The following is an 11,732-nucleotide window of genomic DNA, read 5'->3' as shown; positions in this document are numbered from 1 at the left end:
TTCCTAAAAAAAATGACATTGTCTGCAATTTTTCCGTTCAAATGCCTCTCTTTCTCAGTTTTTCCATTTCAAAAGATCTGTAATGCTTATTATTTAGAGATATGTGTTGTTAATACATTCCAGCAATGCATTATATCAGGCAAGCGGGGGCTTTCATCCAACACCGTAGCTAGACACACTCATTTCGCACAAGAGATGCATCACATGCGAGATACATCAGACCTTTATGACGACGCAGTTGTTGATGATTCACGGACCCAAATCGTGTGTTCACAATGTTGAAATAAAGAACTATGTAACACGGGTGGATGCGGGGCTAATCGTTAGTAGTGTGGGCAAGCTCGAGGTAGTTAACAATACACAATGGCAATTTTTATAAAGTATAGCACCATACAAAACTAATTTAAAAACGTGCGTGTGCAGATTTAAAGTTAAGTTACAGAACATATCAAAACTGAAATGAAAATCACCAGCACTATGTAAAAAAGAATTAAACGGTCTGCAAATATTTTATCAAAGGCGTTCAATTACCAGTATAAAACAGGATAAACGTACATTACAGCACTGACATAACATTATTTAAACTGACATCACAGTGAGACTTGAAAAAAACAACTTGTATTGATGTTACTTTGTTGAAATTTATATATGATATATAATAACGAAATACATAAGATAATTTAGTTGATTTCATTATTTAAAGTTACGAGTCTTAATCAAAAGAACAAATACATTTCTCAGCCTATCCGGACCTGAAACTCGGTACGAGAGGTCCCATGTGTTTCACCTGTTCGCAACAAAGTAGTACGGATGACTGTGACACGGTGCAATTATGTGGCCGAAATCAGGTAATACTGGTAATGTACATGGACATCTATTCTAAGTGTAACAAGTAAACGCTACATGCGAGGAAAAGCTATTTGGAAAGGTACAATAGGTGTTCACTGTCTTAATAAGAATTTAGCTCATTTGCAAATTATTTTTATCCCTTGACATCAAATAGCTAGCATGGTCCTTTGTTTTACAAAATCCCAGCAACAGTTCAAATTTGTCACCGAATGACCAGTTTCTCTTGTCTACAGTACTAGCCTGCATTGCAATATGAACCATTTTGTCATGTGTGTCATGAAAAACATCTCAGTTAAATAACCAGCCTAGCTGTTAACCCTTACAACATTTGTGTATGTATTAGGATTATAATTATAATGCTTCTTTATGTAAGATGGATATGACCCATAACACATGAAATGTTTCAGATGTGTAAACTTAAACAGATTTCCATTAGTGACATTGTTCTATGGACAACATCCTGTGAGGATGCAAGGGTGTGTCGATTTGTGACTATAGATAGAGCAGATTCTTTTTTTCACTTTTTCATAACAGATGAAACTATGTGCCTGTAAACGAGTTGAAAGAACATGGTACATATACTTAATTAAAATTCAATACGCAATTGGAAATAATAATTATTTTCATATACAAGTTGGAAAACAAGTAAACTAACACGTATCTTTTTAATGTATAAGGATATTTTTATTCATTTGTACTGACTTGCAATATATGCTATTTGAAGACTATACATTGTTCCACATTCTTTGACGATTATTGTAGACTTGTCAAATGCTGAAGAACAGTGCAGGTAAATTAAATGATTTTAATGCTTCTTACAAAACTTTAAGTCACTAGCATAAAATATCGTGAAGATATTGGATACGCTTTATTCGGCTAGAATAATAAATATTAATTATTAAAAATAATAAAACATACCGGTATTTATTTAATGCTTTTCGGTGGTTTATAGAGAAATATCAGTGAATTAAAACTGATAATTTCACTGTTTCAAACAGTGAAAATTATCAGTGAGAATTATTGATATTTTTCATTGTTTACTGTGAAATGACGTCATTTTTTTGACGAAATGACGTCATTATCCCAGCAAAATTCGTTTGTTAAACTCTTGAACAATGTATATAAACTGTGAAAAATGCATTAAATAAAAAGAAAATGTGTTGGATTCGGTGGCTGCGCCACTCGTGAAAATATTATTTTCTATGATCACTCGTGAATTAAAATCGATATTCCACCGGATCCAACAAATATCCTCTTTGTCTTTTTTCCGAAACATATTTCCGTATATTAGTATCTGTCAAACAGGATTACACATGCTATAATAAAGAATATTGTTTAAAGATGTGGTAAACAAACCTGACGCAGTTTTGATGACGCGCTTACATCCAAATGATTTGAAGTAGTTTTCGATTGCAATTTCAGTGTAGGTTACTTATAGATATTTCTCACATAGCCCTGCATATTTAAGTTAACATTAGGTTGAATTTATTTTGCATTATTAGGCTCAAACTGTACGTCCACCTGTTGCGCTTCTGATTTGTGTAACCACGAATGTCCAGGTAATTTTGAAAGGATTTGAAATTATATCCACATTATGGAATTTACAAACTGGCTATTCCACATGGTGTTTATGATTTATTTTAAAATTGGTATTGCTTATTCCTATTAATATATGTTTTATGTTTTGTTATATGTTTCTGTTTGGTAATTTTTAAGCAAATGTATAATTGCCATTTGCAAATTGACAATTTTCAATATCAGTGTAAAAGATTCAAACAATAATGTACTCATTTTAACATCAAAACAATTTAAAAAACACTTCTGATAAAAAAGCTATTGCAATGACCACAATATGTTAAGCTGAATATATGTGAATATATGCAAATCATTAAAGGCACATTTAGCTTCTTAAGCAAATTTTTCATCGTTAATTATCAATCGGACTGAGGTAAAGAAGTACCCATGTACGAAAAAGAACATCAATTGTTGAAACATAGCGTGTGTTACACGGCCTCCGGTACACACGCCCTTATTGGATAATTGAGGACGTGTATAGCTTAATATTAATGAAAGAGCTACCATATCAATCCATAAAATATAACCTCTTGATCTCGATTTAGACGCAAGCTTGTCGTAATATAACGAAAACAGGCAAAACAGTTTTGATGCCAAGTGTTGCGTAGGTGATTGATTTATACAATAGTATTCCCTCATGAACTAATTTCATAGTATCATCATCAAAAACAACTACATATGTAGCAACAGCAATATCATCATTAGTAGTATAATTGTCACATGTGCAATTTAATTAAAGTAAGGTTGGCCAATCCTCTTTGAGAGTTTGGCAATATACCCAAAGTCCTATTTCGTATTATATCCAATCATTGTAGAGTGGTGAACGATTATAAAATGCATTGACACTGATGCTAACTTCCGTTCAATTGTTCAATGTGCTGGTAGGCAGACCAGTTTGATCAGAACAATGGTAACAAGACTATTGCCAAGCAATAAAAGTCCCCTACCTACGCAGGATCCACAATTTGCAGCAATATTTGTAGTGTATTTGTTGTCATAGCAACCATAATTGCTGACGTAGGAACAAATGGAATGTCGTGCATAATCTCCATATTGCCATCTATGCATGTTTCAAGTTTCAAAAAAAATATATGAACTTTTAAAGTTATTGCAGGATCCACAATTTTTAGCAATATTTCTAGTCTATTTGGTGTCATAGCAACCATAATTCTTGACGTAGGAACAAAATTAAATGACGTGCATAATCTCCATATTGCCATCTAACCATGTTTCACGTTTCATGAAAGACTGAATGACACACAGAGCGCAAACCAAAAGTTTCACCGGTAGGGGACTAATTATAGGATTATATGCCGTTAAACTTCAGGCTCGATTTAAGATTGAACGTTATATATCTATAAACGGTAAATCTTGAAATAAGAGACCACAGAAGGGAGTACCAAAAGTTGTCTCTTACTAAAATGGTCTTTTAACAAAGACCAATCTGGACTAAAAAAATTATGGTCAGCTTCAAATTAATAGACCGATTTTTCGACAAAACTATCTTGTTTAACATTTAAATTATATACTTTAATCCAGATATTAATGTAGTTTATTACCTTGACAATTGATAATGAGTAATAATCCAACAAAACACTGTTGCCGTTTGTGTACATTGTAAGATTGGACATTCTTAGTATTTGTTTGAGCAATCAATGTGTAATCATATATAAGAGAAATAAGCCAATGTGCTTTGGGTGCAAAGTGCTTTAATACGCACGTTGAGCCAGCAATATGGGGATGGGGTAAATGTGAAAGACGGCTCAAGATATTCCCGATTTATCAGACTTACCTTTACGATTGATCCCCATCTTCGACGGCAAAATAACAGTGGTTCCTTTATAATGCCAATACTACACCGTTATACCACGGTGTTGCTTATAAGAATTATTGTATAAGTTCATGTTCTTTTTGATGATACTACTACTGATTTATTTGCAGCGATTTCAGCAACGACAACACCCGAGCCTACGGGCTGTCCACAAGTACAGTGTATGTTGGACTGTGGGAATCCACCCAAGTACGTAAAGGATCCCAAGGGGTGTGACCTCTGTCAGTGCGACTTTGGGCGATAGGGACCCCGGAATCAAGGATCCCAAGGGGTGTGACCTCTGTCAGTGCGACTTTAGGCGATAGGGACCCCGGAATCAAGGATCCCAAGGGTTGTGACCTCTGTCAGTGCGACTTTGGGCGACAGGGCCCCCGGAATAAAGGATCCCAAGGGGTGTGACCTCTGTCAGTGCGACTTTAGGCGATAGGGACCCCGGAATCAAGGATCCCAAGGGGTGTGACCTCTGTCAGTGCGACTTTGGGCGATAGGGCCCCCGGAATCCGCTTTACATTCTGAATTTCACTTCCGGTGTTTTATTTAAATATTGAATATATATTTGGAATTAACTACAATGATATGATACAATACATACACAATTCCTCTCTAGTGTGAATATTGAAAATGTATGTCACCTGTAGATTTATAAGTACATATATCAGGATGCAGGATTACGTGACAAATTGGGGTTCCACCTTTTAACCTTATTGGATTTATACACGACGATAAGTGTGCTTTATTTCGAATAACTTTTTTAAACACGTTGTCTTAAGAAGTTAAACTAGTGCATAAAATACAGATTTTAATGCTGCTTATGGGTATGCAACATACATCAGAATTACTTCATTAAATAATCATGTGTTCTCGTTAAAAAATTCCATTTTTACTGCATTCATTGTACACGTTAAGTCTTGCGCAACGTGAAATTGTGTCACCGATTTCAGACGTATTCAATGATATAATCTTATACCTTAAGATATCGACACAAACTGCAAGTAAAGCTGTCTTTTATGCACTCTCGATGTTTGCAAATTTTAATAACTTGAGATATTTGAAAAAATAAAGGTCTTAACGGTGTGATTACATTCTGTGCAGCCCGTGAGTTAACCCCCGAAAACCCCATTGATTCTGCACCCTGTTAATGGCTAAATCCCTCGTGAAAATAACTCACCAAGTGTGCCAATAACCAGTAAAGGCACACTTCCTCCATATAATAGCCTATACTTATTACACGACTTCGTTGATTAGAACAATAACCAGTAGATGTTTTACTTTTGTATGTCAGTGCGTAAAAAGTGTGTAGAAAAGAAGATTTGTTTATAGACTAATATTAACCATATCGGCGGGGATAAATGCTGAATCATTCTTCACGTAGGTGTCTACACATTTTGTAAATTTCAAAATGGCAGCCTATTTGTATTTTACAGTGGTGAACAAGAATTGTAGTTTGAACACAACCGTCTGTGTTCTACTTGAGTGTGTAACATTTCGAACGCTGATTAAATTTGAATCGAGGCGTATAGCGATATTTTGTCCAGTTACTCTTCTTTTGCGTGGAATTCTTAAGGACAATTTCGAGTTCCGTAAACGGGAAAGATCACAATTAATATTACTACGCAATGTTAGTCTCATGTATATTAATGTGCTTTTGCTTTTATTTTATCAATTATAGACTTCTAGTCTCATTGCATCAGGAATACATTATATAAAATAATGTGTAGGATAAAAATAGAATACTATGTTAGTGTGATTGTGTACTTAAATTGATCCCACTCGTCTCAGAAAGGCTTACAAGGCTCGGCATGCCTGACCATGTAAACCTGTCTTCACTCGCGGGATAAATTTATGTACACAATCCCACTAACATAGTATTGTCTATATATGTAATGTGATTATTTTTTATTTATCTGTTCTATTTTGTACCATATATTTAATTAGAAGGCTCATAGGTAATACAAATAGTGTAACAAGTTTACAGCCATCATCGCTAATATGATGTCATTGTTTCATTCATAAGTATGTAAGACTCATGAACGATTCAATTGTATAATATCACCTTAGTTGTTGCAGGACCATCTTATTGGTTTATGTTACCTGTCACTAAAGTTAAACGTATATTGACATGCTTGTAATTTAGAACAAGTATTGAGTTCATCAGCAAAAATTTCAATTTAATCAGAATCGTGCATTCAAAAATGAAATTTAGGCGGAAAGTGTCGTCCTTGCTTAGCCTGTGCGGACTGCACATATTAATCTGGAATGATATTTGACGCACATGCATTAAACTAAAACACGTATTAATAAGAGCATAATAATGGACAGACAATGTTCATGGTTGATGGACAATTACTACTGGTATTATTAAAACAATAAGACCATTATTATGCGAGAATGATTCTTCAAAACAGATTTTAGGTTTACTGCAATATGTTACTTGCATTATAACTTTTTCGGTATTAAGGAAACTCCCGGAAATTGACAAATCTTTTGTGAAAACGAAAAGGCAACATATTTGTTAGTGTTTATAAATACTTCGGATTAAAACAAAAATATGTTTAACGAACATTTGCCAACACTTGATTCATTGAACATTTGATTCAACCTCAGATCTATTACTTCAAGTTTACTCCTTCGCTGACACAAGTATTTACTTCACTTACAGCAAACATTTTATTCGCGATATGCTAATAGTAAAAAATAATAATAAAATAGATTCAATATTCACAAGTGTGAAAGTATTTATTACGATGTAAACGTGTTGTCCGTGTGCACACCTAAGGAAAAAATACGTTAATTAATAGGAAAAATAAATAGTTGTGCTTGTACTTACAACATTTTTTTCACAGTTCTCGACAGTTTGTTGCTGGAAAGAAAACCAATTTATACTAACAAAATAAACAATAATGTATTTCCGCCCCACTTTCATAAGACAATAAAGATCATTAAACGTTCAAGACTTTACCGGAATAATCCTCATTATCTACAGACATGTTAATTATATGTTTGCGTTGGTAACATATTGCATTGATCCAAACAAATCCTTTCTAGCATAATATGTTGGCGCTATTGCTTAGTAACTCATGAAAGCAGCTTAGTTTTTGCTTTGCTTTGCTTTGCTTAGTTCAACTTAAAATATCGTCAGATAATCTCTTTAGATATTTTTATAAGTCTCTGTGTATTATTTGCATACCTTGCTGTAGGTTAAGAACAATGTAAACTTCACACAGAGTTGTCGTTCCTTGCTCTCACATACAATCTCTGCCACCACAAGAAAATCCTACTAGATTTGGTAGGATTTTAATTTTTGTTTGTTTGTTTTAGTATTATCTTAAGAAAAGTAGTATACTTTTCTTTTATATTTTGAAAATAGTGTAAATGTTAAGTTCATGACAAACAATTAATGACCTAAATAAAAAAAAAGTAAAAATAACAACAGGAAAATTATTGTACCAAGTGGCTAGGCTATCATCACGTGGTTTGTAATAAAGGCAGGCATTTGATCCAGCAATGCTGATTCAGCAAAATCTCTGCGTGGAGGTTGTGTTAACGGAACGAATCAGCTTGAGTGATTCAACCACACGTATGGAACGCCATAACTGCCTTAACATGAAAAAGTATATTTCATGAATATATATATAATTATATAATGTTGAATATATATAATATAATGTAACTTTGGCATTAAACGTTGTTAATTAACGATAGTACGAGGATATTTTACCATTATATGATGCTCATAGTCCATTATATGATTATTATTGTCCATTATATTCTGCTCATTGCCCATTATATGATGCCCATAGTCCATTATATGACGCTCACTCTCCATTATATGTTGCTCATTGTCCATTATATGATGCTCAAAGTCCATTATATGATGCTCATAGTCCATTATATGACGCTCACTCTTCATAATATGTTGCTCATTGTACAATATATGATGCTAATTGTCCATTTACGACGCTAACTTTCCATCATATGATGCTCATTTTAGACATCATAATCAATCATACATTAAACAATGAGCATCATATTATGGACAGTGAGCATCATACACTGGGCAATGGTATTCATATAATGGACAATCGGCATAATATAATGGACTGTGACCATCGTATAATGAACAATGAGCATCATATAATGGAGAGTGAGCATCATATAATGGAGAGTGAGCATCATATAATGAAGAGTGAGCATTATATAATGGAGAGTGAGCATCGTATAATTTAGTGTGAGCATCATATAATTGAAACTGAGCATCGTATAATTAAGGGTGAGCATCATATAATTGAGAGTGAGCATCATATAATGGAGAGTGAGCATTATATAATGGAGAGTGAGCATAATGTAATGGAGAGTGAGCATCATATAATTGAGAGTGAGCATCATATAATGGAGAGTGAGCATCATATAATGGAGAGTGAGCAGCACATAATTGAGAGTGAGCATCATATAATGGAGAGTGAGCATCATATAATGGAGAGTGAGCATAATGTAATGGAGCGTGAGCATCATATAATTGAGAGTGAGCATCACATAATTGAGAGTGAGCATCATATAATGCAGAGTGAGCATTATATAATGGAGAGTGAGCAGCACATAATTGAGAGTGAGCATCATATACTGTACAATGAGCATCATATACTGTACAATGAGCATCACATAATTAAGAGTGAGCATCATATAATGGAGAGTGAGCATCATATAATGGAGAGTTAGCAGCACATGATGGAGAGTGAGCATCATTTAATGTACAATGAGCATAATATAATGGACACTAATCATTATATAATGTACAGTGAACATCATATAATGAACAATGAGCATAATATAATGGACCGTTAGCATCATATCATGGTAAATTATCATCATACTATCATTAATTATTGACGTATAATGCCAACGTAACGTCAAATAATGTAAATCAACACCATACACTGTTAAAGATAGTCATGTAATATACTTTGTCATGTTAAGGCAGCTATGGCGTTCCATACACACGGACGTAAACAAGCAGACACGTGACGACAAAGAAAGCATGCGATTAAACAAAGCCTGTTATACGATTTAAGTAACGTTTAGATTGTTATCCTTTGGTCTTTGTACGATCTTAATCACATTACTAACGCTTCATGACGTTCGTTTCATCATATACACATGACGTGAAACTTCAGCTGTACATAGGGGAAAAATCGTCGCATTTTATTGTTGGCTATGAATCAAGTGACGTACGGTGAACAACACTCGAAATAAGCCGCGCTCTGTGCAAACCAACAGAAAGTGTCAAAATTACTTCTATTTCAAATCACAATATGCAGTTTTACAAGTATTTTACTACAGATCGAATAATGGCATGTATCAACAATCGCGTGTTAATGATTAAAATCCAAACCCAGTTATACTCATATATGAACACAAATGTTTTGCATTTGCACATAACGATTAAGAGATCGAATAACTTAGGTGAACTTTTTGTACTTATGCATACTGTGTAGTCAACATAAAATGTTTGTGTGTGCCTATTACATATTGTACTACCTGATCGCACACTGATCTCTAGAGAAAATGATCGGTGCATAAGTATGGCCTTATGTTTCAATACATATTGTAGTAATCGCACACTGATCTCTAGAGAAAATGATCGGTGCATAAGTATGGCCTTATGTTTCAATACATATTGTAGTAATCGCACACTGATCTCTAAAGAAAATGATCGGTTCATAAGTATGGCCTTATGTTTCAATACATATTGTAGTAATCGCACACTGATCTCTAGAGAAAATGATCGGTGCATAAGTATGGCCTTATGTTTCAATACATATTGTATCAATCGCACACTGATCTCTAGAGAAAATGATCGGTGCATAAGTATGGCCTTATGTTTCAATACATATTGTAGTAATCGCACACTGATCTCTAGAGAAAATGATCGGTGCATAAGTATGGCCTTATGTTTCAATACATATTGTAGTAATCGCACACTGATCTCTAGAGAAAATGATCGGTGCATAAGTATGGCCTTATGTTTCAATACATATTGTAGTAATCGCACACTGATCTCTAGAGAAAATGATCGGTGCATAAGTATGGCCTTATGTTTCAATATAAGTATGGCCTTATGTTTCAATATAAGTATGGCCTTATGTTTCAATACATCATGTATCAGATGCATTCAGCCGTGAAGTTCGGGTGTCGAAATTTCAGGTGAATAATCAACGGGGTTTACACAGAAGGTAAATAGACTATTAAGAACTTTAAAGCCTCTATAACGCTCAAAATCAACGAAAATTTCGTAAAGTAGTTCGTAAAATAAATTTAACACCTAAACAATCATTTTCCTTATAGCAATAGCAACAATTTTAACGCTAGATGTGGTGTTATTGCATAGATTTTTGTAGATACAAAATGCTCGTTTTTGTTTATTTGTGACACAATTAATTCTATTTAAATTTCCCGCGAATATATATATTCATACGACGAACGAACACTCAAAAGATACCATGTTAGTGTTCATGTGTCGTACGAATTGATATCGTTGCGGGAAATTAAAATGGAATTAAATATGCAAAATAATAATTAAAACGAGCATTTTGTATCTACAAACATCTTTTTTGCCATATCACTGGCCGTCCGAAGTTTGTCTCGGTAATATATGTATCGACATCAGTGAATATAGACTAGAGATCTTGAAACTTAATTCGAACTAACACTTGTAAAGGTTTACAGTGCGAGTAGAGTAATAACACGGAATTAAAGCAGTGCACTTTGATGTTGTAAACCATATAGTTAATGAGGAATCAATATTTTCAAATACAAAATAGTATACACAGTTAAAGACGCACAGAATTTCATTTCAACATGGACACATAAGGAGAAAAGTTCTTAAACATGTGCATAATAGTCCCTATTAATTGTGTGCACACGACTGTTAAAGATATGTCCGTAATTTGGGGACGCCCAACAGGGCTTGCGTGCGTGTAGGGAAATCTTTGTCAGCAACATAGTTATCATATATGGTTGGATGGTATGTAATTAAGCAGAAATGACTAGTATGATTGAAGAGTCGTGTCACTAGGTCAAACTTTAAGTAATAGGTAAAAATTAAAGGGTTACATTCTTCCAAACAGAACCTTCATTCTGGCATGAATTTGAGTTTCATGAACTTGATAGAAGCAATATCAATGCATAGAGTGTTGCATGCATCATACCTTTCTCTTATTTAACGATTCATATCACAATAACTTGTTCAAGTACGAGATAGACAGTAATGAAACCAGGTCCATAGATCATATGTCAAGATCTGTAATTATTATTATCAAGGTGGTTTAAGGCTTGATATATCGATAATATCGTTTCAAGTATTATATTGATTTGCGATGACAGCTAAGACACGACAATAAAAATGTATAAATAGTAATTTACGACAGGTTATGTTTATACACATGCATGCATATATATACAAACATGAATAATACAAAAG

At 34.0% G+C, this 11,732-nt stretch overlaps 1 long non-coding RNA gene across 1 annotated transcript; it reads left to right on the top strand.

Moving 5' to 3' along the window:
- Nucleotides 1-1,575: 1,575 nt before the first annotated feature.
- On the top strand, nt 1,576-4,563 carry LOC127859967 (uncharacterized). The gene is made up of 3 exons (XR_008039538.1): nt 1,576-1,639; nt 2,352-2,408; nt 4,375-4,563. It is a non-coding gene; the product is annotated as an uncharacterized LOC127859967 (long non-coding RNA).
- The last annotated feature ends 7,169 nt before the right edge of the window (nt 4,564-11,732 follow it).

The sequence above is a fragment of the Dreissena polymorpha genome, chromosome 15 (assembly GCF_020536995.1).
Source record: "Dreissena polymorpha isolate Duluth1 chromosome 15, UMN_Dpol_1.0, whole genome shotgun sequence".
Classification (NCBI taxonomy): domain Eukaryota; kingdom Metazoa; phylum Mollusca; class Bivalvia; order Myida; family Dreissenidae; genus Dreissena; species Dreissena polymorpha.
This window is presented reverse-complemented; position numbering and strand designations above follow the sequence as displayed.